This window comes from Wyeomyia smithii, chromosome 3 (genome assembly GCF_029784165.1).
Source record: "Wyeomyia smithii strain HCP4-BCI-WySm-NY-G18 chromosome 3, ASM2978416v1, whole genome shotgun sequence".
NCBI classification, from domain to species: Eukaryota; Metazoa; Arthropoda; class Insecta; order Diptera; family Culicidae; genus Wyeomyia; species Wyeomyia smithii.
Window position 1 is genome coordinate 42,732,586 of NC_073696.1, and position 9,577 is coordinate 42,742,162.

Sequence of the window (9,577 nt, forward strand, 5' to 3'; positions counted from 1 at the left end):
GAGCGAGCGCAGGCCTGATTTTTCTCTCGGAAGGACATCTGAGAAATGCTGACCCTCAACCAGAATATGGTCAATCTGAGAGCAGGACCCGCCTTTGGGATGGTGCCATGTGTGTTTCCGGAAATCTTTTCGTAGTATGTAATATGTGCTACACGCATTAAGGATCACTGATGGACCTCCACCTAATGACTCCGCTTAATCTGTTTTCATTGTATGACGAATCCGATGCCTCGTTCACCACTGTCATCGCGATCCCGCGATCTTCGGCCACCACACATCCTGTATGGCTACAATTTTTACTTTCACTTTTCGCAGCTCCCTAGCATACATGCCCAAGCGTGCCGGTTCGAGTAGAAAGCTGACGCTCCATGTACTGAGCTCCAATCATTGTACCTTCTCGTTCGCCTGGGTCGATACCGATTGTTTCGATTATTAATACTTTCTGGATTGTTCATCGTGAGGTACTTTCGGCATACTACCTTACTAGTGTCATGATACCTTGTCTCGAGACGCCACTAAGACTGCCGTCTTTAGGTGAAGCTGGTAAGATACAGCATTTTATAATTCAGTCGTCCGCTTCGGATAAGTTGCTGTTCGAGCCGCCCCTGACATGAGAAACAGACGCTCGGACAAGCTGTCCTCCAAAAAGAATAGCTCCACCTTCCTCGCCAGTATTCGACCAAATTTTTACTGGTTCACCGATCTTCCCTTGGTGCTCGTATCCCAGTTGGTACCATGTGGAGTTGAAGTTCTGCCCAGTTAGAATCCGGAATTACCTATCGTGTTGCAGCGGCACGGAAAGTGTCTGCTGCAAGAATTCTTTCACAGCGGTTTGTTCCTAGGATCCCACTCTCTGTGGTATAAATTTCACGGTGTTTAGTGCAGTGAGTCAAAAGTTACTCCAGATGGAAGCCGAGATGAGAGAAAAAATTCTGCACACCCACGTTGATATTAATCGCAATACAAATCACGAGCAGGATATCGTTTTTATCGAGCCAGCAAGCAACCAAATGGAACGTAGGAGCAAAGTTTCGTCACCAAAACTGGAGCTCGGAAATTGTACCAGCAGGTTTTGACCAAAGATGCCAAGGGTTATTTATATTTTTGTATGTAACTAACCTGTATAAGGGCAATGTAAAACTTATTATTAATAATGAGTAACGGGCTTTCAGCCTATATTCAAATTCAAATACAAGAAATACAACAAATACAATGCCCGCTCATCGACGATGAAACCTACGTTAAAATGGATTTTGGGCAGCTTCCTGGCCAGAAATTCTACATGGCGACGGCACGAGGAGGTGTTCCTGCGAAGTTTAAGTTTGCTTTTATGGACAAATTTTCCAAAAAACTGATGGTTTGGCAAGGAATATGCAGCTGCAGAGCAAAGACCACAGTATGCGCAGCAAATAAAACGATGATTTCGAAGCTGTACAAGGTAGAATACCTTAAAAATCGCGTACTACCTTCGTTGAAGCCCGTGTAGGTCCCGTAAAGTTTTGGCCAGACTTGGCAAGTTGCCACTACAGCCGGGAAGTCATCCAGTGGTACTGTGATAATAACGTAGATTAAGAGAGAGTTTTCATCACGGCCGAACTATAAACCAGACTACAACACTACAAGACTGCCGACAGTTATAAGACAACTAAACGTACGACACAACTAAGTTGGTGACTATTTTAAATTCTGTGCTATTGTTACTAACATCCAATATCAATACAGGTTCCCTTGAAAAAGGCCACCAAAACAGCCGAAACGTCGGGCAATAACGAAAGATTGTCGTGTACTTTTTAAAAAAGACTGAGAGTGCCAAAATACACTAAAGTCGCTTTTTACGCGGGAGATACGTGCCGCGTAAAAACCGCGTAAATTCAGGAATCCTCGTAAAAAACCGCGTAAATTCCGGATTCCGCGTAAGAAACCCGCGATAAAAACGCGTAAAAAGCGACCTTAGTGTAGAAAACATCCGCATAACTACTACCAGTTGTTAAAATAACAAAAGATCACATCGATAAAAACATAAATTCACCAAAGTGCCCGCAGTTTCGGCCCATCGAGAAATTTTCAGCAATAATGAAGCGGAAGCTTAACCCTCTAGTACCCAAATTAGTTTTTAGACAGACTTTGAAAAAATCACTTTGAAGCTTTATAAACATTTTTTAAGTTCTGATTGAAGCTTTTTGGAGGTTGAACTGAAGATCGTCTAAAGGCGGCTTTGGGCACTAGAAGGTTGAGCAAAGTGGAAAAACGGGAGGCGACTCAGATGACCAAAATGTGAAACAAATGAGCCATGAAGGTGACTCCGCAGGAGTTTGATGGGAGGAATAAAACAGAAAGTGAGAATTTTCATTAGAAACGAAGAGAAATTATTTGTATTGGTATGTTCAAAGTACAGTGAAGTATCCATCCTATTTGTACATCAATCCGTAACCGAGATACAGATGATTTAATTATTCCTAATTCCAAATGGACATAGCTTTAGGGATATGAGTTGCTGAGCAGTATGCTTTAAACCACACTGAGGTCTATTTTATGTCGACTAGTACGAATTGTACTGCTGTCCAGCCGTTCACCGACCCCTGCGGAGTGACACTCCAGCTTAAAAACCTGAATGAGATCACCGAAGGGTGCGACATTTCACAAGCCTTTGAGAAAAAGTGTGGAGTGGTGGTGACCACAAAGGCAATTTGCCTTTGCAAGGGCCCAGCTGTGGCCACGGTAGCCATCACAAAGCTCCCATTGACCGAGGAAAGCGACACCCTGAAGCAAGCCAAACTTAAGACGAATCCGATGCCTCGTTCACCACTGTCATCGCGATCCCGCGATCTTCGGCCACCACACATCCTGTATGGCTACAATTTTTACTTTCACTTTTCGCAGCTCCCTAGCATACATGCCCAAGCGTGCCGGTTCGAGTAGAAAGCTGACGCTCCATGTACTGAGCTCCAATCATTGTACCTTCTCGTTCGCCTGGGTCGATACCGATTGTTTCGATTATTAATACTTTCTGGATTGTTCATCGTGAGGTACTTTCGGCATACTACCTTACTAGTGTCATGATACCTTGTCTCGAGACGCCACTAAGACTGCCGTCTTTAGGTGAAGCTGGTAAGATACAGCATTTTATAATTCAGTCGTCCGCTTCGGATAAGTTGCTGTTCGAGCCGCCCCTGACATGAGAAACAGACGCTCGGACAAGCTGTCCTCCAAAAAGAATAGCTCCACCTTCCTCGCCAGTATTCGACCAAATTTTTACTGGTTCACCGATCTTCCCTTGGTGCTCGTATCCCAGTTGGTACCATGTGGAGTTGAAGTTCTGCCCAGTTAGAATCCGGAATTACCTATCGTGTTGCAGCGGCACGGAAAGTGTCTGCTGCAAGAATTCTTTCACAGCGGTTTGTTCCTAGGATCCCACTCTCTGTGGTATAAATTTCACGGTGTTTAGTGCAGTGAGTCAAAAGTTACTCCAGATGGAAGCCGAGATGAGAGAAAAAATTCTGCACACCCACGTTGATATTAATCGCAATACAAATCACGAGCAGGATATCGTTTTTATCGAGCCAGCAAGCAACCAAATGGAACGTAGGAGCAAAGTTTCGTCACCAAAACTGGAGCTCGGAAATTGTACCAGCAGGTTTTGACCAAAGATGCCAAGGGTTATTTATATTTTTGTATGTAACTAACCTGTATAAGGGCAATGTAAAACTTATTATTAATAATGAGTAACGGGCTTTCAGCCTATATTCAAATTCAAATACAAGAAATACAACAAATACAATGCCCGCTCATCGACGATGAAACCTACGTTAAAATGGATTTTGGGCAGCTTCCTGGCCAGAAATTCTACATGGCGACGGCACGAGGAGGTGTTCCTGCGAAGTTTAAGTTTGCTTTTATGGACAAATTTTCCAAAAAACTGATGGTTTGGCAAGGAATATGCAGCTGCAGAGCAAAGACCACAGTATGCGCAGCAAATAAAACGATGATTTCGAAGCTGTACAAGGTAGAATACCTTAAAAATCGCGTACTACCTTCGTTGAAGCCCGTGTAGGTCCCGTAAAGTTTTGGCCAGACTTGGCAAGTTGCCACTACAGCCGGGAAGTCATCCAGTGGTACTGTGATAATAACGTAGATTAAGAGAGAGTTTTCATCACGGCCGAACTATAAACCAGACTACAACACTACAAGACTGCCGACAGTTATAAGACAACTAAACGTACGACACAACTAAGTTGGTGACTATTTTAAATTCTGTGCTATTGTTACTAACATCCAATATCAATACAGGTTCCCTTGAAAAAGGCCACCAAAACAGCCGAAACGTCGGGCAATAACGAAAGATTGTCGTGTACTTTTTAAAAAAGACTGAGAGTGCCAAAATACACTAAAGTCGCTTTTTACGCGGGAGATACGTGCCGCGTAAAAACCGCGTAAATTCAGGAATCCTCGTAAAAAACCGCGTAAATTCCGGATTCCGCGTAAGAAACCCGCGATAAAAACGCGTAAAAAGCGACCTTAGTGTAGAAAACATCCGCATAACTACTACCAGTTGTTAAAATAACAAAAGATCACATCGATAAAAACATAAATTCACCAAAGTGCCCGCAGTTTCGGCCCATCGAGAAATTTTCAGCAATAATGAAGCGGAAGCTTAACCCTCTAGTACCCAAATTAGTTTTTAGACAGACTTTGAAAAAATCACTTTGAAGCTTTATAAACATTTTTTAAGTTCTGATTGAAGCTTTTTGGAGGTTGAACTGAAGATCGTCTAAAGGCGGCTTTGGGCACTAGAAGGTTGAGCAAAGTGGAAAAACGGGAGGCGACTCAGATGACCAAAATGTGAAACAAATGAGCCATGAAGGTGACTCCGCAGGAGTTTGATGGGAGGAATAAAACAGAAAGTGAGAATTTTCATTAGAAACGAAGAGAAATTATTTGTATTGGTATGTTCAAAGTACAGTGAAGTATCCATCCTATTTGTACATCAATCCGTAACCGAGATACAGATGATTTAATTATTCCTAATTCCAAATGGACATAGCTTTAGGGATATGAGTTGCTGAGCAGTATGCTTTAAACCACACTGAGGTCTATTTTATGTCGACTAGTACGAATTGTACGGCTGTCCAGCCGTTCACCGACCCCTGCGGAGTGACACTCCAGCTTAAAAACCTGAATGAGATCACCGAAGGGTGCGACATTTCACAAGCCTTTGAGAAAAAGTGTGGAGTGGTGGTGACCACAAAGGCAATTTGCCTTTGCAAGGGCCCAGCTGTGGCCACGGTAGCCATCACAAAGCTCCCATTGACCGAGGAAAGCGACACCCTGAAGCAAGCCAAACTTAAGATTGGTTGGTCGCTATGCCCTGGGTATTCTCTAACAGCCTGACGTTTGCTTCAGGTGCTGGTTGTGTAAAGGGCCCAACAAGTCTAATTTATGCCGACGTCGACGAGCGCGGTACTGCAAGGCGCCTCCCAAGTGATTAGAACGTACCATGAAACGGGACACTAAGCACGCCAAAGCGGCTTCTAACCCGCTGATGTAAAGGGGACACAATTAAACCTGAGCCGCTGCCACGTGGCACCACAACTGTTATACCAAGCAGCATCTGGGTCGTTGTCGGACATTGCTATCGTAGCGAACACTTACCGCATCACTCTCGGAAACGGTAACTGGGTGGCGCATAAGTCCGAGATGGCGGCCATATGGACGAAAGGCAGGTTTCCGGCGCAGGAAGTTGTGTCGACTTCGAATGAGGGTTACGTGGTTGCCAAGGTGAACGGGGCATTCTATTGCAGTTGTTATGTTCCTCCGCGTTGGTATTCAGAAGGGTTCGCTCAGCTGGTCGATCGTTCAATTGTAGAACTAACGGTTCTAAGGCCGTTTGTAATGGCGTGTGACATTAATGCTTGGGCTGTTGAGTGGGAAAATCGCCGTACGAACCAGAGGGCCAAATTTTGTTAGAAGCTTCGGCGAAGCTCAACATAGACTTGGGAAACGGCTGTTGAGCCACCACGAATAGTAGTGGCAGCCACGCAGAGGTAGAAGAAGCGGTAAGTGTTACGCATAATTAACTCCATAAGATCTCCCTGATGGTGAATTTTGATCCTAGTTATTGGTATGACCGTAAAGGTAGTCCCCTGGTTATGTAGATTTGCCTAGATGATTGCGATTCCCCGGACAAGTGGAAGCGACAGAGACTGGTATTACTGTCGAAGACCAATCTGTCGACTAGCCACAGCAGTCAGATCGATGACAAGCTCACATTTGGGAGCCACATCGACTATGCCTATAGGAAAGCTTCTATGGCTATAACGGCATTATCAAAAATCAAATATCAATTAGCTCGGCGGTATAGTAAGCGTAGTATAGTATATTAGTATGCGTAAACTTCGTCCATACTCAGGTATGGGAGGCCAGTGTGGTCCAAAGCATTGGGTACTTTTTTTTACTGCGGTAAACTAGAAAGTACCTACAGGCTTATGTTCCTGAGGGTCATATACGCGTACTGCACTGTGTCATACGAGGCAATATGCGTCCTGGCTGGCATAATGCTTATCAGTATCATCGTCAAAAAAGACGTCAAGTGCTTCTACTGACATTACACAAGAGGTATACGTAACCCCAAAAGGTTATCTTCGATGGTCAGGTGGCAGTGGGGATGGTCAAATTCTATCAAAGATAGATGGACACATCGACTCATTTCGGCGACATCCGTATGGATTGAGAGTCGTCATTCCACTTGACACAGATCCAGGCCATGGCTGCTTCAGGTAGTACCTGCACAGGTTTTGACACACGGAGTCATCCATGTGTCCACAATGTGCGGGTACAGGGAAAACCGCTGAGCACATGCTCTTTGTATGCCCTCGTTTCGCAAAGGCGAAGAGCGAGCTGGTATTGCGGAGGATGTGCGACCACGACGGCAGTCAATGCGGCTACTTCTCAGATCGTTTTCGGGAAGCTAATTGTCCGACTCCAGGTAGCTAGCTAAGAGGTTTACGTGTACTAAGCACAATCGCCCTTCCCTGATGCAATGCCTAACGGTAGTCTCAAGAAGAAATAGGGCTAGAAATGCTCAACCTGGTCGTAGTAAATGTGCAGTTACTGGTTACTTGGTTAGTTAGGTGTTTAAAGGAATACCAATGCATAGAATTCTACACTATTATTAGGGAATTACTGCACTGCAACTTACTTGCATAACAACTCGCCCTGCACAGGATAGAAAATTAACTAACATCATATCACGGTTTAAATTCATACCACACCGACAGAGACCAGCAACAGTTTTCGACTTCCCTATCCCCAGAAATGCAGCGCCACCAGAATAGAGAAGGAATAAGTGACGCATCAACGCCGGTAACGGCAACCACATTGTTAGTAGCAATCGCTAAGGAGAGTTGCCTGCTCGGATGTGAAAACGGAATCACCATCAGTGGTATCCGTGGTGATATTAGCTCGTTCCGTTTGAACAGTTCTCCTTTGAGTGGTCTCCTTTCCGTGTCTGCCGGGGCGGAAGCAGAAGACGGCTGATATTCAGAAGCAATTGCTGTCACCATTCCGCCTCACTATGGACGGGTTATCAAAACAATCCGCGATGACATTACAAGCAGCTCCCGGTCGAAGTGTTTCACCAATCTCCATCTTAATGCTGCATACTTTGGAACCTTTCTCCCACTGTGCAATGTCGGTGGAATGTTTGAAGATAAAATAATGTCGAAAATCGATTGATTTTATCTCCAAGCCACAAAGCCACCGTCGTCGTTGTCTTCGTCGTTTCCGTTGTCCTCGCGGGCTGTCTTGGCTTGGGAACAAATTTTCCTACCCTCCGAACAGACACGCACGGTAGCACACATACACAAGCACAAAGTAAGTTAGGCAACAATCCCGAGCAAAATCAGTGCCAATGAGCGCGGTTGGGCGGCGGCGGCAGGAGCGATATCCGAACATATTTGCCAGAACAGCACAAAATTCCGCAGATAATCTCGTTAAATGATTTTCTATTTGTGTATGAGCGTCCCGATTTTGGCTTTCGCCGGTCGAGGACAAGACGGTGAAATTGATGAGGATGCTGAATCGGCAGTGTAAATTGCGCTGCGGTGGAGATTTATCCGTAGAGTTGCCGGTTGGTACGTTCCGGCTCACTCGAGCAACTGGAGGTTCCGTAACCACAGGACTGTACGCGGAATTAACGATTAGCTTGATGAATGCATTGGATGTACTGCAGTGATTGTTTTGTCTTCCTCATTAGATTGATTTGTCAAAAGTTAGTGCTGTTCTGGGGAAACTTTAGCCGCTGCCAGTGAGCTGAAATTATTTTATTAAATCGAAACCCTCGTAACTTTAATGGCATTAATTTTCAACAGCTCAAGCACAAATTGTTAAATGATTGTTGTTTAATTGGATTCGACAGTAACTCCTTACCCTTTGTGATTGGCAGCTAAAATGAACGATAGGTTTCATGATCCAATTCTTGTTTGGCGCAAAACTGTCCCACGATATGTTTGCTCAAAATGTGGTGACGCCCGATAATCCCTACATTCTTTACGGTCGCTTCAAAAGTTTTCACCTGCTTCCGTTTGTTTCACGTGTTTGTGATGATATTTTGGTCCTACAGAATGCAGGAGTATACTGCTTGTGCCGTTCCTGGAGGCTGTCTGCTCCAAGCTACGGTACGGATCGTAAATATGTGTTTATATGTGTGTGTGTGTGTTTGTATGTGAGTATGTGCGATCATCTCCTCGGTGGAACTGGAAGGTTTTTGTTGCATACCTGTGTTTCTGTGTTTAATGACGGTTTAACATGACAGGTCAAAATATGCAGGATACAGTTTTGCTTGACTCGCCGACAGAAGGAACAACCCAAAGATAACGGCGGTAGAAAAGTGATGATTTCCGTTCAACAGCTCTACGTTAAACCCAGCCTGTCAGCGACGTTGTTTGCCTGGTACGGAGTGTTGAATGGTAATCACACTGTTACCATTGGCCTTATTCTAGAGCGATTCTTCAGAACAGATATTTACTTAGAATGGGGGAAATTCAAGGGCAATATGATTCATTCCATCTGCAAATTGGTTCGCATCCGGGTCAATATCATTTTTACATTGCTTGAAATTGTTATTGATTTCATATCACAATTTTATCTATTTCTCTTCACCTATTGATTATATCGTTCAAAACTGTTTATGATAAATATTCATCTAATATATTTTATTGTTTAGATTTATGTTTTCTTTATTGCATATAGAATTACCTTTTCCAACATCTTCTAACATTACACGTATTTGAGTTATAAGTGTTTATTGTTGCAATTCAACTTATTTAGTTGCTGTATAGTTGAATCAAATTCACATGTATGAATCTTAATCCCACATCCAGTCTTAAACCCACTTCTAATTCCAATACCAATCCAAGTCCTAATCCTCATCCCTATTCTAATCTCTATCCCATATTCTTTTTCATTCGCAGCCACATTCCATAGTACCAAATCTAACCTCAGGCTTAATTCCTCATCTCAATCCCATTTATAGCCCAATCACAATTCACAATCCCATATCAAAGTAGCGCCCATAGTGAAC